This window comes from Oryx dammah, unplaced genomic scaffold, assembly GCF_014754425.2.
Source record: "Oryx dammah isolate SB20612 unplaced genomic scaffold, SCBI_Odam_1.1 HiC_scaffold_4, whole genome shotgun sequence".
NCBI classification, from domain to species: domain Eukaryota; kingdom Metazoa; phylum Chordata; class Mammalia; order Artiodactyla; family Bovidae; genus Oryx; species Oryx dammah.
The window spans coordinates 75,229,799-75,257,241 of NW_024070188.1; the positions used below are offsets into that span (position 1 = coordinate 75,229,799).

The following is a 27,443-nucleotide window of genomic DNA, read 5'->3' on the forward strand; positions in this document are numbered from 1 at the left end:
ATGCAGTAATCCTTTTGAACTCTTTAATGGCCAGAATCTACATTGTTCAACCTCAAAGTTTTATTTCTAGAAAAGAAATTCCCACTGCAAAAGGCAATACCAATGTAGTTCAAACTCTACTTAGGTTTTAAAAACATCCTAGGGTGAATTGAAAATACAGTTCAGAGTTAGATTTATTAAAATTCCCTCTCCTGCTCATTTTCCTCATAGCTCTCTGCCCAAGCCCTCACTGAGTCTTGTTCTCAAGCCTCTAACTCCACAAAACTTTCTCCCCTCTACTCTTGACTTTGCTGGACTGAGTTGGAGTTGGGGGGTCTAGGAGACTGACTACTTCTACACATGCGTGCTTTATACCTTGGTAAAGTGTCCATGCAATGTCTGACATTCATAGTATGATACCTTGATACTTGATACGATACCTTGATGTTATAGAAAGTGAGTAAGGCAAGGGGGAAAATGAGAAAAATGATGACATTATTTCACCACCACCAGTACTCCTGTTAAGATTTTGGTGTATTGCTTTCTCCATGCCTAGGCATATTTTTTCAGAGGAGGCAATGGCACCCCACTCCAGTACTCTCGCCTGGAAAATCCCATGGACGGAGGAGCCTGGAAGGCTGCAGTCCATAGGGTCGCTGAGGGTCAGGCATGACTGAAGGACTTCACTTTCACTTTTCACTTTCATGCATTGGAGAAGGAAATGGCAACCCACTCCAGTGTTCTTGCTTGGAGAATCCCAGGGATGGGGGAGCTTGGTGGGCTGCTATCTATGGGGTCGCACAGAGTTGGACACAACTGAAGTGACTTAGCAGCAGCAGACATATTTGTTACATTTCTAAGAAAAAGCAGGTTTGTACTGTTTAAAAAAATTTTTTTTTCCTGTTTTTAAATCATTGATATTGTGTTCAGTCACTCAGTTATGTCCGATTCTTTGTGGCCCCATGGCCTATAGCCCACCAGGCTCCTCTGTCCACGGTATTCTCTAGGCAAGAATACTGGAGTGGGTTGCCATTTCCTTCTTTACGGGATCTTTCTGACCCAGAGAGTGAACCTCAGTCTCCTGCATTGCAGGCAGATTCTTTTTCTCTGAGCCACCAGGGAAGCCCTCTGTCATAATTTTTTCCTGGTAGAGGAATGGAAGACTTTTGGATAGCAGGATGACCTGGGACTCATAATGATCAATAATAATCTGGGACTCATAAATATTTGATTTACATTCCTTGGCCTCCTATTAAGTCCATGCCCTAAGTCACATTCTCACAATTTTACTGGAAAAGGAGAAGTTATTTCTGGTCAACTTGAACTACATTCAATCTCAAAGCCAGATTCCCTGGGGAGTCATGCTGAACGATAGCGACAGTCTGGCACCCCCTAGAGGCCACCTGAATATTCCATGAACCCTGACCTCTTCCCCTCCTCTTTAAATTACAAGGAACTATTGCCTGCGGAGCCTGGTGTACTCTCAGCCATCTCATCAGAGACCGCTGTTGACCTTGTTCTCCTACCTTCCTGCTTTTCTTTGCTGGGTCACATTTCCCCCGCTCTCAGACCTTTTAGAATATAGAAAGGAAAAGTCTGTTCTTACAGAAGACGCTTCCAAAATGTTTATTTCCATCAGTTGTACATTTTTGCGGGGCAGCCACAGACTGTGTCCGCCGTGTTTCCCCTCACACACAATACTGAGAATGGGGTAGCTGTTCAGTGAGTGGCTGGTAGGTGACAAATTCTAGCCTTTGAAGTAATTTTCTTATCTCCCTGATGTGATGCTATTTAAATTGAAATCTGAAGGATGAAATGGGTCTACTTGAAAGTCTGATCGATTAAATCAATTAGTACTTGTTAAATGAATAAAGAAATCCATGTTATATAATTGGAAGTTTTGCACAAGTGTATGCATCTTTGAATACTGCTTTATACCTTCAAAATTATATTGTGCCCAGTTTCCCATTTGTTAAAAATTCTTCAAAATGTGATTTTTAATGACTGCAAACATTTCATTATATAGTTAGATTGTATTTTATTTTGCTATATAGATTTCCAACATCTTTGCTATCATTAAGGAAGCTGATAGGAACCTCTTCAGACAACCAGTACCCACTAAGATTTGCAAGTCTTCAGTTACTGAGAATTGCTTGAAGCCACCCAATTATTCTAGTCCTTTGAAATAATTGCTTCTATTAGGCTTGTGTTAGGCTTTTAGGCCCAAACTCTCAACACTGAGTAATTGCTTTATATGAGAAGCAAAGTCACTTTTTGTCTTTCTTTAAAAAATAAAATTCACAATATATGCTGATGACTTTCAATCCTGCTTGAGTTCAATACAAAGTTTAGGCACAAGGGGGAGATCCATTAGCATTGGAAAGTGGCTGGATTTTTCTTCTGTACTATTTGGTACAGAGATTTCAGCAAGAAAAACTGGCAGAGTATAATTTTCATTGTTGACTACAAACATTCTTGTGGTTTCAACTTTAAAATCATTATACTGGAACAAGGATTTGGTAAAACACAGTAAGGTCAATGACAACAAAACCGTATCCTCATTCCTTTCTTGGCTAAAATTTTCTGTTACATGTAATGTTTGTAACCAAATGTTACCGTGGTTTATGATAGAAGTATATCAACATAGGTGAATTTGAAAATAAAATTCTGAAAAAGTGGAGAAAAGAAATAGTATTTCGTTAACAACGTAGAACAGTCACACTAGAAAAAACTTTGTAAGAGAATAAAAATAATTGCTTTTCATTTCACTTAAACTTTGCTTGAAGAAGCAAAACTGTACTTGTTTTCTTAACTGTAACAACAAGTTAATTTTTACCATGATTCAGAAAATTTAAAGGAGCTAATATTTCAATTCTATCTTACATTTCAGAAGATAAACATTGGGCTTGGTATATCCCCAATGCAGAAATTCTGCAACTGGGATTCAAGGGTTTCAGGGATAGAATTCAGGTGACCTGTAAGTTTGGGTGAAAAAAATTTTCATCTTTCTTTTTATTAATCTCTAATTGAACAGTAGTATTTCCTTCAGTATTGCTTATTGGCCGTAAATTTCAGCAATATTTGCAGTATCTGTGCTTTTGTCACCTGCAAAAATCACAGGTCTTTTCATATTACATTATGGTTGCTTCTGCTATCTTGAATTATTGCTTTATCATTACATCGAAAATTTAGATGTTTTATTTGGAGAAGTTCATGACCCAAAAAAGTTAAGAATACATGCTCTCGTTTTTTGTTTTTTGTTGTTTTACTTTTCCTTCAGTTTTCTTTCTTTCCTTTCCATAAAGTTGGTGAAAGACATGACTGGGTTTATTTTCATGATTTTATTTTTGAAGTGAAGAGGAGATACATCATACTGTGTTTTTTCTTCCCATTTCAGACTTCACTTAATATAATTCTTCTATTGTCCAGCTTGACTTCTTCCGGGGGTCCTTAATGAGAAAGAAAAGATATCACATTTGCACATGGAATAGTCATCCTTAATCTTATCACTACAAGGCTTTTGTATGTGTGTGTTGGTATGTTTTTTTTTAATTAAAAAAATGAAAAAGTATTTGGAAAGTTTTCCTATTTAGAACTCGCCTTAAAATGTTTTACAGATCTTAAAAATCAGAAATCAGAAAGAGCTGTTTAAAATATGCAGCAAGAAGCAGAATTCAACAAAATTTCTTTGACATATATACCCAATTTTTATAATAATTACACAGTCAGTGAATAGCAAGCATGTTATAGATGCACTGTAATCAGAAAAATTAAAGTGAAGTTGCTCAGTCGTGTCTGACTGATTTTTATTCCATTATTTATATAGGAGCACCAGGTCTCAGTGATTTCAAGTAACTGGGCACAAGGCCACTCAACTAGTCAATGGCAGAGACAAAATTTAAGCTCCGATCTATTGGGCTCCACAAGTCAAGTATGGCTTTTATTTCAGGTTACTATGCCTTTCCTGTAATTTGTAACCATGTAATTAAATTCTTTTAAAGAATTAGTAAATATGTACCATCAGTGAAAATTTGAGCCAGGAGATTGTGTGGATGATCAGCCACGTTGCGAGTTATTAATATGTTGAAGTCTCAGGAGGAGAAGGAAAAAAAATCCAGTGAAAGATATGTTTTTAAGTAATCGTCTAGAATGAGGGTGGGTTGGGGATGGGGACTGTTTTCCTGTATCATTATATTTTGTGTCATTTGGATGCTTATGAATATATGGAATTTTACAGTAGGCTGAACACCACATTGAGAAAGGAAGCCTTCTCTTGGTGCAAAGAGCTGAACATCAGCAAATCCAGTGATGAAAAGGATGCCTCTCATGTTTCGGGCCACCAACCAGCTGAAAACCAGTGGGTTGTTCTTTTGAAGGGAAATTATTCTTGTGACCAGATGGAAATAATTTATCGAGAATGAACTGGCTTATTCTTTCAACCAAAGGGATGATATAAAAACTGTTTTGCTGTCTTGGTGAAATCCCAAATCTGTTCGGATAAACTATTCCAACTCTTGCCTCATCTTTGATAGCATTACTGACAAGCTGTTTAAAGTTAAATGAACCATAGTTTTACATCAACCTGTAAGATTATGTCTTGAATCTTCATTTCTATTTCCTTTCTCATCAGTTCCCAAATGGAGTGTTATTTGAACTGCTTGAAACCCTAATAATGAGGATCTGAGAGGAGACCCATCACATACCTTTCCTTATTGAATTGGGTTCTTGTTCAGAGAAGGTAACTTGGACAAGGAATCTGAATTTCAGTCCCAGTTCTGTTACTAATTAATTATGTAGTTTTCAGCTGGCGCTCAATTATTCTGTTACTTAATGTTCTCGAATATAAACCATAAACTTGCTTTTACCTCCATGATTTTCTGATCTAATTGTGTTTTCTGCCGTGCACCAAAGCAGGATAATCCTGTTTACTCTTGCACAAACCCTGGCATTTTACTTTTGTGGAAAATTCTACTTCTTTCTTTCTTCGTTGTTTAGTCATGTCTGACTCTTTGCGATCCCATGGACTGCAGGATGACAGACTTCCCTGTCCTTCACTATTTCCCAGAGTTTGCACAAACTCATGTCCATTGAGTTGATGATGCCATACAACCATCTCATTCTCTGTTGGCCCCTTCTCCTTCTGCCTTCAATGTTTCCCAGTATCAGGGTCTTTTCCAAGGAGCAGGCTCTTCATAGCAGGTGGCCAAATTATTGGGAGTTTCAGCTTCAGCATCAGTCCTTCAATACATATTCAGCATTGATTTCCTTTAGGATTGACTGGTTTGTTTTTCTTGCTGTGCAAAGGACTTTCAAGAGTCCTTCTTCCTACTTGTTAATATGTATGTCATTTTTTTCTTCATTGAAAACTCTTTTTCTCTGTATTAATTTCTGTATAACCCATTGAAACTGATTAACTTCCCTTTGATCCCTGTCTGTAAGATGGTTAACTCTCACCTCCATATCAGGCAGGTCAGTTACCTACCGAATATGACAAAGTGCTTTTGCAAGCTTAACCATTTTGGAAATTTAAGACAAATCATGAGAATATAATTAAATATGTTGATGAGCAAGAACTGAAGGATGCAATTTATTTTCAGTTAAAAGAATTGATTAAAAAATTCTCTTATGTAGACAGAATATACACTGGCACTATAGACAGAAATTCTTTATGGAATGAAGGAATATTTTTCCACATTGAGACTCCAGAAGTAGAAACTGAAACTGAGACTGTTGAAAGACAGTACAAAAGTCATTTTCCCTTCTTTTTTCCTGGTACAGCCACCTTCTTATTTGAACCTTTTCTGTGTTGGTACCACTCCCTTTTCCAATGATTGTGCTTAAAAGGGGCCTTAAGGAAGGAGGTAGCCCTTGTCTTCCTCTGGAGATTTTCATGTCTAGAAGTGATGCTATAAATGTTTAATTTTACACACAAGATATAAGATTCTGAGAGAATAAGAAATTTGCCAGTGGTAGCAAGTGACAGGACCTGCCTTTGAATAAGGTAGATAGGCCCAAATCCATAGTTTTTGCTACCACGTACACTGCCTCTCATAATAATAATACTCTACATTTTACTCATTTCATTACATTTACTCATACATTTTACAAAGCACTTTATACTTTACCAAAGAATTCACATACTATGCCACATCAACACAAGAGCATTATGAGATAGGTTATTATTACCTTAACTTGATCAAAGGGTGAAAGAGGTTCAACAAGGTTCAACACAGCTAGTAAGTGTCTGGATTGGGGCTTGAACCCCAAAGCTTTAAAGTCTCCTGTGCTTTGTATGGTCCCATAAATTCTATAGGACAATAGTAAGATTTCTCAGAGATCAGAAATGTCTCCCCCAAAGTTAGACTTTGTTCTATTGACCATAGTTCTCAACCTGTGCTTCTGAGAGCCCTTGGGGTTCTGGGGAGGTACTTTGGGACTTGGGGTTGGGTGTAAGAAAGGAGCGATGAGGACACACTCTTTTGCATATGCTATAAATGCATTAACTTGTGACTTTATTTTGCTTATTTATTTTACAATATTTATTATTTATTTATTTGGCTGTGCTAGATCTTAGTTGGCACACGCAGAATGTTGGATCTTTGTGGCATGTGGGATTTAGGACCCTGACCAGGGATCAAACCCAGGCTCCCTGCATTGGGAGCATGAAGTCTTAGTCACTTGACCACGAGGGAGGTCCTGGGAGGCACTTTAGTAGGGTTCTAGAACCCCACCCTTTGTCAGCTAGGTGAACCAGGGAAACCTCCAAATTGGTCTGTTCTACACACAGGACTACTGAAAAAGTTTCCAATTGAATAAGGATTCATTGACGAAAAGGAGAAAGAGGCTTGGAAACGACTGCTATAGGCAATATGGAGCCATTGAGAGTTTTTGAAGAGGGAAGTGGGAAAAGGCATGTGTTAGAAAAATCAGTCTGGCAGTTTTGTGGTGAGTGTGAGTGAAAGTCATTCAGTTGTGTCCAACTCTTTGGGACCCCAGGGACTATACAATCCATGGAATTCTCCAGGCCAGAATACTGGAGTAGGTAGCAGTTTCCTTCTCCAGGGAATCTTCCTAACCCAAGGATCGAACCCAGGTCTCCCACATTGCAGGAGGATTCTTTACCAGCTGAGCCACAAGGGAAACCCAAGAATACTGGAGTGGGTAGCCTATCCCTTCTCCAGGGGATCTTCCTGACCCAGGAATCTAACCGGGGTCTCCTGCATTGCAGGCAGATTCTTTACCAACTGATCTATCAGGGAAGCCCAGTTTTGTGGTAGGAAATTTTCAATGTGGAGAGTCTGGGTAGGGAGAGACAGAAAGGAGGTGATAGAAACAGGGGAGGTTTCACAAGAGGATGGGAGAGGACAGGAAAGTCAGAGCAAGAAGTAGGAACAGCAAAAACTCAGTTTCTCTGGATCTTAGGGTCCAAAGGACTAAACAATATTTTTTGCATATTTATTTATTTTATTTTAAAAATTATAGCCGACGTTCTTTCCTTTGAAATACAAGTCTAAGAATTTCAGGACATGTATAGATCCACGAACACCACCATAATCAACACACAGAACAATTCCATTCCCCCCCAAACTCCCTTGCGCTGTTCTTCTATATTCACCGTTACTCCAACCCCTAACTCCTGGAATCACAGATCTTGTTCTTTGTCCTGTAGTTTTGTCCTTTTGAGAATGTCAGATAGATGGAATCATACAATGCAAACCTTTCGAGGCTGGCTTCTTCACCCAACATAACGCCTTTGAGATTCATGCATGTTGCTGTGAGAGTCAACATCCAGGAGATTCTGAGACAGGAAATAAGGCAGCAAAAGGGAGCTGTGCCTTAATAATGTTGGGATCTGAATGGGTCTTTTTTCTTATAGCAAAACTTTATTTCTTTTTATATTTTTTCACACCAAAAACATTTTGTATTGAGGTACATCCAATTAATGACGTTTTGGTAGTTTCAGGTGAACAGCAAAGGGACTCAGCCATACATATACATGGATCTCTCCTCCCTCAAACCCTCCTCCCATCCAGGCTGGCACATAATATTGAGCAGAGTTGAACGGTTTTGAGTCGAATAGAGTAATCATAGGTACTACAAACTCTCTGAGGGAATTGCTTCCTTTATTCACTCAGAGAATCATTTTCTGAGCAATAAATATGTGCTATGCACTGTTTTATGTGTTGGGAAGTAATGAACAGAATAAAAACCCTATCCTCCCAGAGTTTACAATCCAAGTGAGGGAAACAAGCAAGCCCAGGAGTGGTTTAATGTCAGGAGGTGATATCAAGAAGAGCCTATTTTAGACAGAGTGGTCAGGGACAGCCATTTGAACAGGCAGATCTGATCTTGGACCTTCTTTAACCATGGACAGAGGATAAACTCTTCTTTACCCATGGACAGAGAATACACTGTGTGTGGATGGATGTGGGAGAGCAGGGAGAAACTGAGGCAAAGGAGTCACATAATGTGGGCCTGAACTAGGCTGATGATAGAGAAAAATGGAAGAAAGATGAATGTAAAGAAATATTTTGGAGGAAAACGGAGTTTACTGTCTTAAGAGTTTACATAGGTTGGAAAATAATTTCTAAAAATACAGATTAAACTGACCAATAACGTGGGCATTATAAATTCTGGAAACTAAGGATGTTTGGTCTGACTGTACCTAATACTTTGCAGTTGAATTAATGTAAGCTGTGGCTCTCAAACTGTACTTCTAAGAGCCTCTGGGGCTTTGTTAAGGTGTTTCCAGGAGTACCGGGAGCAGTTTGGGCATGGAGCCGTGTTTTCAACTGCCAGCTGAACAAGAGCAGTGCCAGGATGATCTGTTTTATGTATTTGCTTCCTTGTAAAATTTCACTGGAGTGAGGTGTGACACAGGAAAAAGAAGAAGAGGAGGATTACTGTGTGGGAAACCTTACCCCCAAAACTTATTTAGTGAATACAGAGGCTTAGTCTTCCCCGAAAGACAGAAACTATTTTGGCCCCAGGGCATTGGTGGGAGAGGGGCAGGGGCAGGGGCAGGGGAGCAGGTGGGCACAGATGGTTGTGTTACAGATCTGACCCAGATAAAAAACATTCTCCCCCTCAAATAATGGTATCATTCCATGTTTTCTTCTAACTATATCTACACTTAAGAGTTTTTGCTTTATTTGCCATTCAAATGGTTCATTTTTTACTTTTAAAAATGAAAATAAATTCATAATACATATTCTTTCATAAATTTCTAATCTTCCCATCAAAATTTATCAGGATTACATATCTGTTTTTGTTTTCAAATATGAGACATTATATAGGTAAGGTAAATACCCAAAGCTCAACAGCTTAACAAATGGGAAGTCCAATTAGCTGGAATGTGTGGCGGGGAGGTGATGGGGTTATCTGCTCTCTACAGACATTCAGGGATCCGGGCTGATGGTGGTTCTACCTTGTTCAATTTGTGGTTTGGGAGGTCATTCAGGTTTCAGAATTTAGCCAGAAGACAGGGGAAGAGAGAGCATACAGCATCACACAGGAAGTTTTAATGGACCAAACCTGAGAGTGATATTCTTTACTTCCGCTCACATACCAAAGGCCAGAAATTCAAAGTTACACCTAACCAGGTTTGGTGAGCAGCTAGCCTGTCCCAGACACATACATGATCATGATATAAAAACTGGAAAACATAAATCTGGGCCTTGTGTTTATGTTTTCATCTTGGGACAAATCAGGTTGAGTTGTACGTTACAAAATGGCTGAAAGCCTGATGTGCTAAGGAATTGGGATAATTCTGACTTTTTCTCACTTTACCTTTCAGAGTTCTGGGAAGACTCACCTGCCTAGGGAAGTCTTTTCCAACCTACCATCAAATATGTTTATGACTTCAGCCATGAGGACATACCATGTTTGCCGTATTGCTTGGTGACTAACTGTGGTTTCTGTTTTATGATTTTTCTCTTTTCTGCAACTCATCATTCCTTGTTAACCAGAAAATCCTCAAGATTAGACTTACATACTTTTTATTCTTTTGAATTCACTGAATAGTCTGATCACCACTGTGTATCAAGAGCAGGTATTAAGTAATTGTGGCTAATTTACCAAATGAAATAAAGGCAGTTTAAACTCATAAATCAGTATTTCAGAACCACCTCAAGAGACATCTGTCTCTGAAAAGGCTGAGGAGTTCATTTCTTTAAAAAATGGTTAGGCAAAGACTCAACTTCCTGTAACTTGCTTCCTTCTCTTTCTCTTTTATTAGAGGGGTTTTTATAGACCAAGGAAATTTACGACTCACAATGCAAGCTTATAAAGAGGGTATTTTAATTGAGGTCAAATCTGTGAATCAGCAGAAGATTATAATCTCTTTCCAAAAATTAGACTCATTTATTTTTATGATGTTGTTGAGAAAAGTATATGAGGATGACTTTATATGTATGCATAAGGTTGGCTAAATCGAATTGGTAATAAAATCTAGCCTGGTCTGAATCAGAAAAATCATTGAAATGTTTTTGAATACTTTTGAGAAAACCTCAGCAGGAAGTTAGAATCGATACTGAAGGCCCAGAGCGTAAAAGGAACAGTCTTCCCACTCCACTTTTTATTAGCCAGAATTATTTGTTGCTTTTTGAAAGAAAGTTGGCATCATTTTAAAAGAAACCCAAAGCATGTCTAAAATGGGGTCAGGAAAATCCCACACTCCCCCACCGAAAGCCATAAGATTTTCCAAAATAATAAAGACATTTTAAAGATCCAGAAGAAGCTGGGGTTTTACTTAATTTAGAAGCCACATTTGCTTTTGAAGGTCATTTTTTTTTTTCATGGAACATTTGTTTGGTAAGTTATCATAATTTTTGATGGAATATTTAACATTGGTCCTTCAAGAACTTCAACACATGGGAGCAAAGACTCCCAAAGTACTGCATCCATATTTTCATAGCTGTCTTGGAGTTCGTGCTTAGTCGCTCAGTCATGTCCGACTCTTGCGACCCCATAGACTGTAGCCTGCCAGGCTCCTCTGTCCGTGGAATTCTCCAGGCAAGAATACTAGAGTGGGTTGCCATTTCCTTCTCCAGAGGATCTTCCTGACCCAGGAATCGAACTTGGGTCTTCTGCACTGCGGGCAGATTCTTTACCAACTGACCTACGAGGGAAGCCTCAGAGTGACCCTGACTAAACAGAACTGTGACAACAGGGTTCTATTGCGTTCAGCACCCGACAGGTCCTATGGATGAAGGATGGTCCTGAGAGATGGCCAGGTCTCTGGGAGGTGCTTGGTGTCCATAGGTTTGTAGGTGGTGAGGTTAGACTCCTGAACTTTAAAACCTTGAAAACCTATTTATTAATTCAGATGAGAAATAAAGCCATCAAATGGGCATGACATTTGGGGTTCACTGTCTTTCCCCTGAGCTTCTGTGGGATTATTAATAATCTCTCTTGTGGTTACCATATTCTTTATATCTGTTACTATTTTCAATTAAGTTACAGTCTGTCTTGGCTGGAAAAATAGTGTCCTTATCAGGGGTTTTGCATATCTCTGCTTTGATTTAATCACATGAGGCTAATTGATTTTTTAAAAATTGAACTATAATTGGTAGGCAGTAACATTAGATAAGTTACAGGTGTACAATATAGTGATTCACAATTTTTAAAGCTTATACTCCACTTATGAAGCCCTAGTGGCTCAGATGGTAAAGACTCCACCTGCAATGCCAGAGACCTTGGTTCGATCCCTGGGTTGGGAAGATTTTCTGGAATGGGAAATGGCAACCCATTCTAGTATTCTCACCTGGAGAATTCTATGGACAGAGGAGTCTGGCCGGCTGGGACAGTCGATGGGGTTGCAAAGAGTCGGATACAACTGAGTGACTAACACTTTCATTTTACCTTTCACTCCACTTAAAGTCTGGCTAAATTCCCTGTGTTGTACAATTATATCCTTGCAGCCTGTTTTATACCTAATAATTTGTACCTCTTAATCTCCTACCCTTCTTTTGTCCCTTCCCACTTCCCTCTCCCCGCTGGTAACCGCTAATTTGCTTGCTATATCTTTGAGTCTACCTCTTTTTTTGTTATATTCACTAGTTTGTTGTGTTTTTTAGATCCCACATATAAATGATATTACATAGTATTTGTCTTTTTCTGACTTATTTCAGGTAGCATAATGCCCCCCAAGTTCATCCATGTTGCCACAAATGGCAAAATTTCAGTCTTTTTTTTTATCATTGAGTAGTATTCCATTGTATAAATAAATATATATAAACATACAAAATTTATATATATTTATAAGAACATATATATAAGCTGTATATATATGACATCTTCTTTATCCATTCATCTGTTGATGGACATTTTGGTTGCTTCCATGTCTTGAGATCAACTGATTTCTAAGTTCTTAGAAATGAGGTGCCTCTGTTGTTTTTACCTACAACGCCTTTCTAAAATTCATATTTTCCAAAAGAAATGAAAATGCTTTAAGAATTTATTCTTATATGCTGAGTAGTGAAAAAAAAATTAAGCCTATGGTCTTCCAAAGTTCTGAGTAATTTAGCGTAAGTGTAAACCCTTTGCTTTTCCAGTCCTTTTTTGCAGTGGCTTTTGGGGGAATATTCTTCTCTGTATTTTAGAATAATAATGCTAAGAGCTAACAGTTATTTTGTACTTTGTCCCAGGCTCTATACTAGGCACTTTGTTGTTGTTTAGTCGCTAAGTCATGTTGGACTCTTTGTAACCCCAGGGACTGCAGCATGCCAGGCTTCCCTGTCCATCACTATCTCCCAGAGTTTGCTCAAATTCATGTCCATTGAATCAGTCATGTTATCTAACCATGTGTTAACTTATGTAATCCTTGCAACAACCCCATGGGTTAAGAACTATTATTACCCCTATACTACAGATGAGGAAATAAGCCCAAGGAGGTAGAGGAATTTGCCCAAGTTCAAAACAAAGCTCGAAGTGGCAGAGCCAGTATCCCAGGCAGATTGATTCCAGAGTCTGTCCATTTACCCCTGTTTGAAAGCTTCCAAGGCCAGAGATAAATTCAAGGACTTTTGGTACTTTTTTAAAAAAAAGACAAGATTTCTCACACAAGTTTATACTTTACTGGTGCTTTCTTCCCTGTATATATGAAAAGAACTAGATCTCATTTATAATCTGATTTCAGTCAAAGATGTATCTACTGATGGCCAGTTTCGTTAAAGCAAGAAAAATGCTTGACCCTACAGAGCTTCACTGGGTAATCAGTCTGCTACTTCCAGTTACCAAGAAGGAGGGCTGTTTTTATTTGAGAAAAATCTGCCAGCTAGCTATACGTAGATTAAAAAAAAATTTTTAGCAATATATCTAACTAATTTTAAAAGCAATATATCTAACTGAAGTGATCCAGCAGTGATACTCTTTCAGCATCATAAATCTCTCTTTTAGAGATTGTATTGCTATGTAACTAGCAGAAATATTTTCATAAACACCATCGCTTTTTCTTCAAAGAATTTCATAATCTCTTTGATGCTTTCATGCACAGTGAATTTTTATCCCTGTGTTATTTTGCTGGTAACACTCATTTTATTTTTAAAATCATACCAAATAAACACAGAACAAATGCACTTAAAAGTTATTAGTTTTTGAAGCAACATTTGGCCTGCTTTTTAGAAGACATGATAAATGCTGCAAATATTTGAACTCATTTTTATTCTTTGTTTCACTTTTTCATCCCCAAAGAGTATAAAATATAGGTAGACTAAAAAAAATACATGAGAGAAAAAAATAACAAGGATTCACAGATTTTTTTATCATGTTATCACATGTGATAAATTTTGAAAACTTTATACCTATAGAGTATGATGGAAAATCTATTTTTACTTCAGATGAATAATTTTTTCATAAGACTATATTATTGAAAAATTCATATTACATGGTCATTTAACTGAATTGGCAGAAAGTACATTTGACTTATCCTATTTAATTATTGCATTATTTAATATAAATTATTTAATGACAGTTGTCATAATGAAAATGTAGATTTTAATCAAAAACTACAAGATACCATTCGAAAACAAACAGCAGATGATACAAACTGCAGTGTGAGTGTCAAATTTAATCAGTGATCAATTCAGTGGTTTTCAGTTTGTTTTTCACAGTAGTTATATTCTATAAAGTCATTTTAAACACTGAATTAGCAAATACTGATCCACTGCTCCCAGGGAAAATACAGGCTTAGGTTTCCATGAGTGTTTTGTCACAGCATTTTCATTAACTGATCAATATATACCTTGTTTTGCGTGCGTTTCTGTTTAGAGACACTTTAATATATATTGTTGAATCATTACATTGAACTCATGGCCAATAGCCTTGGGTAACTGTAGTTCACGTCTAAATGAAGCTTATCTAAAATGCTGTTTTCTCTGTGAGGCATGTCACAGCCTTATCGGCTTAAGAACACTAGAAAGCACTTCAGCACTATGTCTGGAAGCCATTTAAAATAACAAAGTCACACACATACATGTACACAAAGCACAAAAATGCAAAAATAAAAAAGTGGAACTAAATAGATCACAAAAATAACACTTATTTACAGTCTGAGGGCTGAAACAAGAAGAAAGAGCATAGCCTTGCCATTAATTCAAATATTTCACCACTCTGTGTATGTCTGTGAACAACTGAGAAAGCTCCATGAGTATTGATTTTCGGGTTGTGAATAAATTTCAGTATATAGGTAAATTTGCAGATATGGAACCTACAAATAGGACTGACTGTATTTGTAAAACTTAAATATACAACTGATCAGTGTGTCAGAAAACAAGCTTCTTATTTAGACACCCAAGCTCTTTTAGGTATTATTCACTTATCAAAGTTAGTTCTCCTTCATAGATCAAAGTAGCTAGTACATATCTAACCTTTTAAAAGGACATTTTACTTCTATCAATTGAAATAACTCTCATAATAAATATACAAAATGCCCATCTTCAAAAAATTTTAAAGTGTGATAAAAATACAAAGATACTTCCAAATAGCAAAAATGTCTCTGCTTCGAAGAGTACCCCTTAAAATGTGTTGCCCTTGAGCAGTGTACAGCCTGATCAACCATATACAGCAGCCTTAACTGTAGGTAGGTTGCACAGGAGAAACAGTGCGCAGAGTGGATGAGTTCAACTTTTGAGAAATGCTGACTGTCAGACAATATCTATTACGAAGAGTAGCGAACTTGGAGGCAGAGACAGCTCACTTGAAAAACCTGTACTGCCAATTATTTTTTAAGCCGATTTTATTCATTTATTTAAATTTATTTATTTATTTACTTGGCTGTGCTGGATCTTGGTTGCTGCCTGTGGGCTTTTCTCTAATTATGGCGAGCAGGAGCTACTCTCTAGTTGCGGGGCTCTGGCTTCTGATTGCAGTGGCTTCTCCTGTTGCAGAGCACAGGCTCTAGGGCAAGTGGGCTCAGGAGTTGCAGCTCCTGGACTCTAGAGCACAGGCTCAACAGCTGTGGGGCATAGGCTTTGCTGCTCCACCGCATGTAGGATCCTCCTGGTTCAGGGATCGAACCTGTGTCTCCTGCACTGGCAGGTGGATTCTTTCCCACTGAGCCCCCAGGGAGGCTCTGTGCTGACATTTATGTTGTGAGCAAGCTCTCTCTCTGAGCTTTAGTTTCTATACCTGTAATAAGAGGACAATAATACCCACTTCAGAGAAGTTGATTTGAGGAGGAAAAATAATAAACCTATGAAAAGTATAAAAAAAAGTCTGACGTTAAGAACTCTTCCTTGAGTCCTGTAAACAGTGGGATTTCCTTAAAGTTTTAGAACAAGGGAATCATCAGATTGCAGTTAAAAAAAAAAGTAATTCTTGTGTTGGCTTGAAAATGGATTAGAAGCAGACTGGTTGGTATAAAAGTCCAGATTACCCACCCCACCCCACCCCAAAAAAAGGCTCCTTAAAACCCAGTCTAAGACAATCAATAAGAATGGAGAAAGGAGAAAGACTGCAGAGTTATTTCCGAAACTGCATTGTGCAGTTGAAGATGCGATCCTTTCTGGAACCCCTTTTCTTAGCTGAGATCTCCCTTCCCCCCCAACAGTTGCTTTGTCAGCTGTGAAATCCTGTCTGTTTCGCTGGAGACTTGACCTCCTGCCAATGGATAGCTGACTTGAGACTGGAGCTGGGGATGGGGCAGGGGGAGGAGGTAACAGGTACAAAGAGCCAGTCCCCTGGCATCAAAGTGGGAAGTTAGTTTCCAGGCTCAGCTACATGCTTGAGTAGCTTGTTCTCTTCTCCTATCCTGTTTTCTTTGCTTCCTTGTCCTAGGAGCACTCCTAAGTAAACCACTTTCTTAAGAATCCTGACTCCTAACTCTTTCTGAAACACTAACGCCAAAGGTGAAAGACCTTACGAAAAGACCCTTACAAAAAGACCCATAGCTGCAAAGGGAATGTGGAGGAGAGAGCAAAAGAGGCCCTTAGGCTCTTGCTTCATCCCAGACTTCATAAATCCTTCTGACTGGTTGACACTTTTCCTATAAAGAGACACACGATGAGGTGGTTCTTTTAACGATCTGCCAGTAAGTTCATTTTCCCCTTGGGGTAGAAAAATATTAAAACTGATTGCCTGATTAATCTCTCCAAATTTTTCCTGAAATATTAAACTCTTTTAAACTTGCAACTTTACAACTGAAAAATTGCTTCAGCAAGGCCTTGGAGGATGGCATTATGTACAGTGAATCTTTTTGATTAGTTGAAAAAATACAGATTAAAATTGAATTATCAATGAAATATGTTGAATTTAAAGTCAGATGAAAATCACGAGAGTCTGGAAAATATATATTTATCATGGGTGTTTTCCAGAACCTTCTTTTTACCTGGCTAAAATATTTTTAAAAGCACTTTAAATTTTGAATAAGGATTTTACTTTTTTATTAAAAAAAAGCAGTCTCATTGGTTTTAATGCTGAAACCAAAGGTCCTTGAATTGGTTGTTTTTTATAAAGTGAGCTCTCAGTAGTTTCTAAGCTTAGCCTATCATAAAGTTATAAAATGGATAGCATTTATTTTAGGTAAAAAATATGTTGGAAACAGTTAAGTATTAGGAAAAGAAAACAGACTTTAAAAATAAATGGTATGAAACTTTATAAAGATCTTTGGAAGTGATAGTGAGAGAGTGTGTTACAACTAGTGTTGTCAGACTAGAACAAATAAGGGACAGGGATTTGCTTCAGGATGAATTAGTAAAATGATAATCATTCCTAAAGAAGGACTAATTATATGTATACATATAGCTGATTCCCTTTGCTGTATAGTAGAAATTAACATATTGTAAAGCAATTATATTCCAATACAAATTAATTTTTAAAAGGACTAATTAGAGAGATCAAATAGAAATCAGCAAAACAACTGAAACAAGTCTAAGAAAGGACCGAGAATGGTTGAAAAAACCTTTAAATGTGGTCACTTGAAGGATAGACACGTTGGATTTTGGTGGTCTGTCTTTCACCAAGGCATCTTGTATTGGATATCTAAAGCAGTTTGCAGCATTTGGCAACATTTCATTCAGCCATTGAGGAAAATATTTAAATCAAACATATCCTTTGAAAAAAATCTTTAGACAAATAAAATGTTATAGGAGTGCTTTCTGGACAGGTTTCTAAACACATTGGAAGTTCCCAAAGTTATTATAGATTTTTCCTATGAGAAGCTTGTATATTTGCAAGACAAACAAGCAAACAAACATAAGGAAGAAACCAGAGAAATAAACTTCCAAAACCCCAAGAAAGTTCCAAAATAAAAGCCCAAGTGCCAGAGATACAGATCTTAATGTCTTCCCAGAGCTACTGATGAGGCATTTCAATCTTGTCTCAGATATCATGTTTATTGAACGTCTGTCTCAGCATCCCAGGTTTCTAAACATATTTCAGGATAGTAACATGACAAAAGGATGAGGTGGAAATTCTGGTTTAAGCTGGACATGCCCAGGGCTTCCCGTTCCCAAACTGCAAAATATTTGTTTGCCTTCCCCTATCAGCACCTCAGGCTAAATGTGTCCTAAACTGAACTCTCTCCTCCTCCTTCTTCTGCTTTATCTTCTCACTGCCTTTCAGGCCTCACTGGGCTTTCAGCCTGGCTGGTAACCTCAGATTCCTGTGGATTCTACCTCCAAATCTTCCCGGTCCCCCATCACCACTCCCAGTCCATCAGTCTCAGCTCTCACCTGGCCTGTGACAGCCCCTCCTGCAGGCCTCCCCGACTCCCCTCTAGATCGTCCTACATAGCCCACCTACTGTTGCCCTTTGGTTGCAGCCTTAACATTGTCCTTGACCTAAACTGTATACAAAATAGATAAGCAACAAGGACCTACTAAATAGCACAGGGAACTAAACATTGTAATCAACTATTATGGAAAAGAATCTGAAAAAGTATATACATATAAAACTGAAGCACTTTGTTGGCCACCAGAAACTAATATAATATTATAAATCAACTCTTGTTAAAAACTTGGCCCCTAGTGGAATGGTTTCTATACACTAGCCTGGCATCTAATTAGGAACTTCCCTTTTCTATAAAAATGCAGTTATATGAAGTAGACTAGTTCAAACTGCTGGCAGCTGCCTGCTCTGTTGTCATGATAAAGAAAAATAGAAGTCTGTACTGAGACATTACACACCATAATATGTTGCCCACACATGCAATTTTGTGAGAAATCTGGGCAGGAATATTTTTTTACATCCCTCCCTTGCTTAAACTATCATCAAACCCAGAGTTTCCCCCACTGCCAGCCTGCGTCTTCTATCACCATAGTACCAGCTTGTCCCAAACTCTTCCAGGGTCCAGCTCAGACCTACATCCAGTCTTGGGTCCTTCTTTCAATTCTCAAAGGACCATCATCAGGTATTGCCTTTAAGAATCACTTGGTTCATGTCTTGACATCCCAGGAAGTTTGAAGGCATCTAGGTGGGGCTCAGGCCAGGCACTTTTCTGCTCCCACTTACCATGAAAGTAAATTTTTTTCCGCATGGAGAAAAATCTGTTTAACACTGATTCAGATTTTTACTGTATTTTCCCCCAGCTTCAAGATATAATTGACAAAACTGTAAGATAAAGTGTGCACAGTGATGACCTGATATAAGTATACGTTGTAAAAGGATTTCTCCCATCCTTTTAATTAACACATTCATCACCAATACTGATTTTTAAAAATAAATTTATTTTGTATTGGGGCATAGCCAATGAACAATGTGATAGTTTCCAGTGAACAGCGAAGGGACTCAGCCACACATATACATATATCCATTTTCCCCCAACAACCTCTCCTATCCAGGCTGCCACATGACATTGAGCAGAGTTCCATGTGCTGCTATACAGTTGGTTCTTGGTCACCAGCACTGATTTTTAAAGACTATGTAAATTCATATTTTCTGGTGTGATGAAGAAGAGTTACAAGTTTGACCAGAGTGACCAGAATTAGACTTTATGAAACTGAACTCTGCAACAATTAGATGTAAATAGAGAAGGGACTTTCTCAGCTCCTCTTCCAGTTGCCTTGAGGTTGTGTCAGCTTTTGTGTTTCCTTGGGCAGTTTCATTTCACTGAAAATTTGACATGTGTGTAGTAATTGTACTGCAAGGAAAAACTGCAATTGAAAAGAATGTTTACTAGGAACTATAGTATTAGGAGATTTCTGACAGCTTTAGTTTCCATTAAAGGATTTTTTTTTTTTAAATGTTGCTTCCAATGAAAGCACTGTGGTCACTCTGGATTGCACAGGTGACAATTATTACTATAAAATCAAAAGACATCATCTGAGGCCAAGTAGTCCTCAGAGATAATAATAATGTAGGATGGTTGGATGGAATCCAAGAAGAGTTGCTGTATCTTTGATTTCGTTTAATTTTAGAAGAGCACACAGGGAGTTCTACCAAGGGCCTTCAAGTGGGGTGAATGTGGGTTTCAGTTTGAGGTTCTGCTACAAACAGTGGGACCTCAAGTAGGTGACTCCCCTTCTCTGTGCTTTAAAGTCTAGGGTCTGATCTTCATTCCGCCACTGACCAGCTGTATATACTCTTGGACAATTTATTTTATTTCCCTGTGATTGTTTCCTCAGCTTAAAAATGGATTATTCTAATATCCACTTCATAATCTTGTTTTTACTAATGAGATCATAGTTGGAAAGCACTTAGAACAGCTCTTGAGAGAACAAATGTAAATGTTTTATAACTAGAAGCTGTGGCTGTTACCAACACTAGTCTTACTATTATATATATTTCCCTGCAGGGTTGTTGAGAAGGTTAAATGAAAGAACTGCTCACCAGGACAGACTATATGATTTGCAGGTCCCAGTACAAAAGGCAAATGTAGGGCCCTCTGTTCAAAAATCACTAAGAATTTCAAGAGTGGAGTTAAAACAAGCGTCGGGCCCTTCTGAGCGCAGGGCCTGTGCAACTGCACGGGTTGCACACCCAGCGGGCGGCGGCCGGGGCGCTGGAAGAAGCAGAAGCGGGGGCACACAGTGGCGCTAAATAAATGCTCATGCACCTTCATGACAGCGCACGCCGTCAGCACGGTTACCACTGACCCCCCCTCGCTGTCACTTGTCCCCGACCCGAGGACAAGACCCGGAACTGCGCCCGCGGTGGAGCCCGGCGGTGAGGACCGACCTCCGGCCCCGCCGTCCCCAGTCGCTCTGGCCCGGCCGAGCCTCCGCCTGGCCGGATGGGGCCGCTCGGCCGCCTCGCCGCACCGCCCCCCCGGGACAGCTTCAGGAGGATCAGGGTCTGCCCGGCGCCCCCCGGGCGCGTCTCGGGGGCCCGGACGCCTCGCAGCCAGGCCCAGGACTCCGGCTCCGGCGGGCGCCGCCAGCGTCCGGGGCCCCGCCGGCCCGCCGCAGTGTTTACCGGTTGCCCGAGGAGACGCGCCCGCGCGCACCGCCGGTCCGAGCGCGCCGCGAGACCCCGGCCGCCATGAGCTCCTCCGGCCCGCGGCGCCCGCCGCCCACTGGCCCCGCCGCCTTCGGCGCCTCGTCGCCCGCGCCCGAGGTACCGTCGCAGCCCGCGGGCGCGCGCCGGGGCGGCGCCGGCGATCGGTCTCCTCCCGGGAGAGCGCGGGGGAGGCTCGGCCCGGGCTGCGCGCGGCGCTCCTCGCGGGCGAACTCTCCTGTCGGTAGCCCGGGTGGATCGTGGTGGGAACGTCCCCGCGTCGGAGAGGGACTAGGTATTGCCAGCGGCCGGCGAATTTGAGGAAGTGAGCGGGCAGGTCGTGAGTGTGTGAAATGCTGCTGAACTTGAGGTGGTACCAGTTCGCGTCTCTTGGTCATCGGCACGGGTGACATTCTCAAGACGGTGTGTCTGGCTCCTGCAGACCCTTCCCGAACCCCCGCCCCTGGCGCCAAGAATTCTTGCTTTTATCTTAAACTTCTTAGCTACCGAGAGACGTGTTTCAGAGCAGTTTCTTCAAAAACCTGAGGTGGTAAGGTTGATAATAATACATACAGTCTGAGGGAAGTCCCTGCTCTTTTCGTTGCTAATCATTTCAGAAACGGTCATTCCGTTGTCGGATCCATTTACTCGTCTACTCCCAGGTGGTACTTGGGCATCGCGGACTTGCAGGCTCAGCCTGGGCTAAGTGTCCCCTTCTAGACCCCGCGCAGGGGCCCACCAGGCAGAGCGTTTGTCAGAGGTTCCCCACGAGGGGGGAACTCTGTTCAGTCTAACTGCTTGCTGACCCCAGAGGTGTACTCAGCTTAGCTGACCACAGAAATCCCTGGGGCCCGCTCTTAATTCAAAACTTGGGTTGGATTCTCCAACAAGTAGTAGGGAATTCTAACATTCAGCAGCTTTGATGGCTGCCTTTACATCTGACCGGATAGTGCCTTCCTTCTATTTAGATTTTTTTGATTCTTGACGTATTTGTGGAAAACTAGTGCCATCTTGTACAAATAAAATTAGTTTTTCTTCCACTAGAAAATTTACATATTTTGTCCCTATCTTGTATCCTTTGTGCATTAAGAATATTAGCCCATGCATAAGTATGTAGAGTTTTTGTACTGCTTATATTTGTTTGAGGGAACAAATTGAAAGTAAATTACCGACCTCATGGCCCTTCATCCCTAAAAAAATACTCTGGTGTGTGTCTCCTAAGAACAAGGGAATTTTCTAACCAAAACACAATGATCAAATTCAGTGTGTTTAACATCCATATAATATTATCTAATGTCCACTATCTGCTATTTTGCCAGTTGTCCCAATAATGCCATTTACTGCATTTTTTTTTTTTTTCATTTGAGGATCACACATTGAATTTAGCTGTGTGTCTTTAGTCTCTGTAAACCTGGAACAGTTCCTTGGTCTTTCTTTGTCTTCGGTGATATTTTTGCAAAATCTAGGTCACTTGTTCTGTAAAATAGGTTTATCAGATTGTTCTTCATGATGAGATTTTTGGTAGGAATACATCTAAGTGATGTGACTCAGTTCATCAGAATAGGAGGTACACGATGTCAGTTTGTCCCACTATCAGTGATGGTCCTAATTGGTCGTATCTGCCCATTTTCTACTGTAAAGGTGGGAAAATAGTTACGTTTTAGTAATAAATGATCATATTGAATAATCCTACTGATTAAGACTGAGATTTTTAGGGTAAATTTTACCACCTACATAAAGGAAAATATCCACCAAGACCAAGACTTTTAAAAAAATTATTTTTGGCTGCTCTGGGGCTTCACTGTTGCTCTCAGGCTTTCTGTAGTTTTGGGGAGCCAGACTACTTTCAAGTCTTGGTGCATGGGCTTCTCATTGTGGTGACTTCTCTTATCGTGGTTCCTGGGCTCCAGGAGAGCAAGCTCAGCGGTTGTGACTCACAGGCTTGGTTGCCTGTGGCATGTGGGATCTTCCAGAACTAGGGATCGAACTAGTGTCCCCTGAATTGCAAGGCAGATTCTTAACCACAGGACCACTGGGGAAGCCCCCAAGCCCAAGACTTTAATTGACCCCAAAGACCTAAATTTTATCAAGAAGCAAAATGCCAGCATTTACTGTAATTACTTTTTCAGTTTCCAAAATACTTATCTGAGACAACCTTATAACTCAGATAGGCAGGGCAGGAATTTCACATTATACACAAGATATAGCTTGTTCAGTTAGCAAATAATGGAACAGGAACTTAAATATCTTTCTTTTAAAAGTTTAGTGCTTTCCCTGCCATACCATTATGCACTGAAAAACAGATAAAAATACTAAGCAGGGATAATAACCAAGTGTATGAGGAAGTAGAATACCGCAGGGACCGGAAGTATTAGCTATGAGTTCAGGCAGTCTTGATTATACCACTTAACTGTGACGCTTTGAGCAAAAAAATGACAGTGTCTCAGAACTTAGTTTCTTCATCTGCAACATGGGATCATAAAGCTTATGACATAGCATGGTTTGGAGATTCACTGTCAATATATGGAATGCTGCCAATGGAGTGACCGAATACATCACGGTTGGGAATTTGAGCAAGTTTCTTTCCTCTCGGTGAAACAAGAGTTAGTTAGAGTAGCTGCCCGATGGAGTTGTTATGAGAAGCAAAGGTAAATAGCAACACGGCCTATCAGCAGCTATAGTTCTTCAAAGGAAAGAGGACTTAAACTGGTCATGTATAATTATGAAAGAAGTAAAGTCAGTTTTTCTTTATTTCCCCACCATTTCAAACATTAAAAAAATTATGGTAAAATACACATAACATAAAATTTACTGTCTTAGCAAAATTTAAGTGTACAGTTCAGTGGCCTTAAGTTCAGTTGCTTTATGGTACAACTATCATCACCGTCTATTTCTGAAACTCTTTTCATCTTTGGAGCTGAAATTCTGTGCACACTCAGCAGTAACTCCCCATGCCCAGTTCCTGGTAACCACCATTCTTCTTCTGTTTCTGAGTTTGACTGCTCTGGGCACCTTGTGTAAGTGGAATCATACCGTTTTCATCCTTTTGTGACTGGTATGTTTCACTTAGCATAATACCCTTGACGTTCATCCATCCATCCACGTTGTATTAATTATAATACGTGCATTAGAACTTCTTCCCTTTTGAAGGCAGAATGATATTACGTTGCATGTATATGTCATGTTCTGCTTATCCATTCATCTGTACAGAGACACTTGGACTATTTTATTGTGAATAATGCTACTATTTTATTGTGAATAATGCTCTGGGTATACAGATCTTCAGGATCTTGCTTTCAGTTATTTTGGGTATAAGAATTGTAATTGCTGGATTATGTAGCATTTCAATTTTCAATTTTTTATAACTTTTTTCTTTTTAATATTTATTTATTTGGCTGCACTGGGTCTCAGTTGTAGGTTTCAGGATCTTTAGTTGTGGCATGCAAACTCTTAGTTGTGGTCTGTGAATCTAGCTCCCTGACCAGGGATCGAACCTGGGCCCTCTGCATTGGGCCTGTGAGTCTTAGCCACTAGACCAACAGCAAAGTCCCCAATTTTCAGTTTTTTTGAGGAACTGCCTTACTGTTTTCCATAGTAACTGCACCATTTTACATTCTTATCAGCAATGCACAGATGTTCCATTTCTCCACATGCTTTCCCATTCTTGTATTTTCCCTTCCTTCCTCTTTCCCTTCCTCACTCTCTTCTTCCTTCTCTCCCATCCTCCTTCCTTCCTTCCTTTCTTTCTCCCACTCTTTTTCTTTTTTTTTTCCATATAGTCAGCCTAATGGGTGTGAAGTAGTAACCATTTCCACTTTATTCCATTTCCTTTCTCTTTGATTTGTTCTGTTCTTTTTTCTCTTCCTTTTAATCAAACTCAAGTTAAGAAAAGATCTGATTCTAATCATATGTCTTCATGTGAATTTAAGTCAGAAACCTTGGTATTCTAGGTATAAAGGAAAATAACCTGAAGCCTCCCGCAAGGGTAAGAAGTGAGAGAGAAAGAAACAGAAAAAGCAAAGTAAAAGAAAAAAGGATGATGAAAAGCAATATGAATATATCAGTAATTACAATAACTATAAATGGATTAAATGCTCAGTTAACCAATAAAATTGTCAGATTGAATTTAAAACAAAATTCAGGTATATGCTATTTATGAAAGACATATTTAAACAAAAGTATATGGAAAGTTTGAAAGCAGCATGTTTGAAAAGATTTACCAGACACATAATAAGCACAGGAAACCTTATTGGATATGATAATATTATACAATACTTTTAAAGCAAAAAAGCATTACTAGAGGTAAAGAAAGTCACAATGATGATGCAAATTATATCACTGCCACATAATAATAAAAATTCTTACTTATCAGAAAAAGTTGCAACAATTCTAAATGTATATGCATCTAATAAAATGGCCTCAAAATATATAAATCCAAAATAGACAGAAGCAAAAATCTCTGAGGAGATATAGGCAAATCTTCACCTACAGTAAAACAGTTTTAATATACCTCTGTATGTATCTGAGAGACCCACCAGACAAAAATTTAGTAAGGGAACTATTAAAAAGCTAAAAATACAAAAATGGTTAAGTCATTATGAAGAAGAATAAAAGGATATTAAATATTTGGGTTACATATGGCTATAGAAGTTAACTGGATGACTTTTTTTTCTTTGCCCAAGGGAATAAATACCTTTGGACTATGAAACAATCAATTGGACAAAAAGTCCTAGAAAGTGTATTGGTAGAGATTAAACTAGATAAGTAATTAAATATTTTTCCTTGTTTTAAGTAGAAAAGGCTTTATACAATTAAAAATTATTGATGACAGTCTGATCATGAGTTCAGTTCAGTTGCTCAGTTGTGTCCGACTCTTTTCAGCCCCATGGACTTATAGCACACCAGGCTTCCCTGTCCATCACCATCTCCCGGAGCTTGCTCAAACTCATGTCCATCAAGTCAGTGATGCCATCCAGCCATCTCATCCTCTGTCGTCCCCTCCTTCTCATGTCTTCAATCTTTCCCAGTATCAGGGTCTTTTCCACTGAGTCAGCTCTTCACATCAGGTGGCCAAAGTCTTGGAGTTTTAGCTTCAGCATCAGTTCTTCCAATGAATATTCAGGACTGATTTCCTTTGGGATTGACTGGTTGGATTTCCTTGGAGTCCAAGGGACTTTCAAGAGTCTTCTCCAACACCACAGTTCAAAAGCATCAATTCTTCAGCACTCAGCTTTCTTTATAGTCCAACTCTCACATCCATACATGACTACTGGAAAAACCATAGCTTTGACTAGCCTGATCTTTGTCAGCAAAGAAATGTCTCTTCTCTTTAATATGCTGTGTAGGTTGGTCATAACTTTTCTTCCAAGGAGCAAGTGTCTTTTAATTTCATGGCTGCAGTCACCATGTGCAGTGATTTTGAAGCCCCCCCAAAATAAAGTCTGTCACTGTTTCCACTGTTTCCCCATCTATTTGCCATGAAGTGATGGGACCAGATGCCATGATCTTTGTTTTTTGAATGTTGAGTTTTAAGCCAGCTTTTTCACGTTAGACAAACCCACCTTGAAGGATTTTCTGTTAAATAATTGGCCAATACTCTTCAAAAGTGTCAAGGTCATGATTGGCAGAAAATAAGGAGACAGGACAACTAGAAGCAATGTGAGAACCTGGGTTGACCCCTGGACCAGAAAAAGGACATTATTAGAAAACTCGTGAAATTTGAATAAGATCTGATGTTTAGTTAAGAGTATGATAGCAATGTTAATTTCCTGGTTTTAACATGCCTTGGATATGTAAGCAGTTAACGTTAGGGGAAGCTGGGTAAAGCGTACACAGAATCTTTCTGTTCTAATCTTGCAACCTTTTTCTGGGTCTAAAATAAGTTCAGAATAAAAAGTTTAAAAAATGAATGACAAGCAGTTAATTCTTTGTATATCCAACTTTAAACTGCAACACTTAGTTTCTCTTGGTATCTAAGTATTCTTGGACCACGTGGGGAAATGTTCAAATAACAGGTGGATAAAAGAACTTTTTGAACACCAAGCAGAGAGCACGATTGATTTTTCCTTCGTATTTCAAAAAGGTGGTGTGAATCTTTACTTAAAGTTGCCAAATGTAATGTACAGAATATTAGAAACAATAGTGAGTGCTTATTGGTTTGTACTTGAATTAAGTTGACTAATTATAAAGACTTACTTTTTCTGTGTTCAAGGACAATTTAAAAATTTAATTGAAAAAGGGAGTAACATTTGCTCTACTTAGAATTATTTATGCTAGGTTCTTTTCCCAAGATTTCTTTTTTCTTTGTTTCGCTTCCAATTTTTTCCTTTGAAATTGGTGCTTTGGTGGCTTTGATCTAAGGCAGAGAAGTTCAAAGGCTTTGCCGAGGTGGACCAGCAGCCCTATGCTCTTTCTCTTATTGATACCAGCACTGCTATTGATTGTGGCTTCTATTTCTACATGTTAGATAGTGCATGAATAAAATATTTTAAGTATTGCTAGTAAAAGGAAATATATGAATTCTATTTCTGAGTAACTGAAATAACTTCCTTTTTGTTGACTAAATTTACTCTTATGCTGTCCCTCCTGACTCT

At 39.1% G+C, this 27,443-nt stretch overlaps 1 long non-coding RNA gene across 1 annotated transcript; it reads right to left on the bottom strand.

Annotated features, from left to right (window-relative positions):
* Positions 1–13,459: 13,459 nt before the first annotated feature.
* On the bottom strand, positions 13,460–20,940 carry LOC120862621. Its single transcript, XR_005720818.1, has 2 exons — positions 20,830–20,940; positions 13,460–15,606 (listed from the first exon to the last, which is right to left on the bottom strand). It is a non-coding gene; the product is annotated as an uncharacterized LOC120862621 (long non-coding RNA).
* Positions 20,941–27,443: the final 6,503 nt, after the last annotated feature.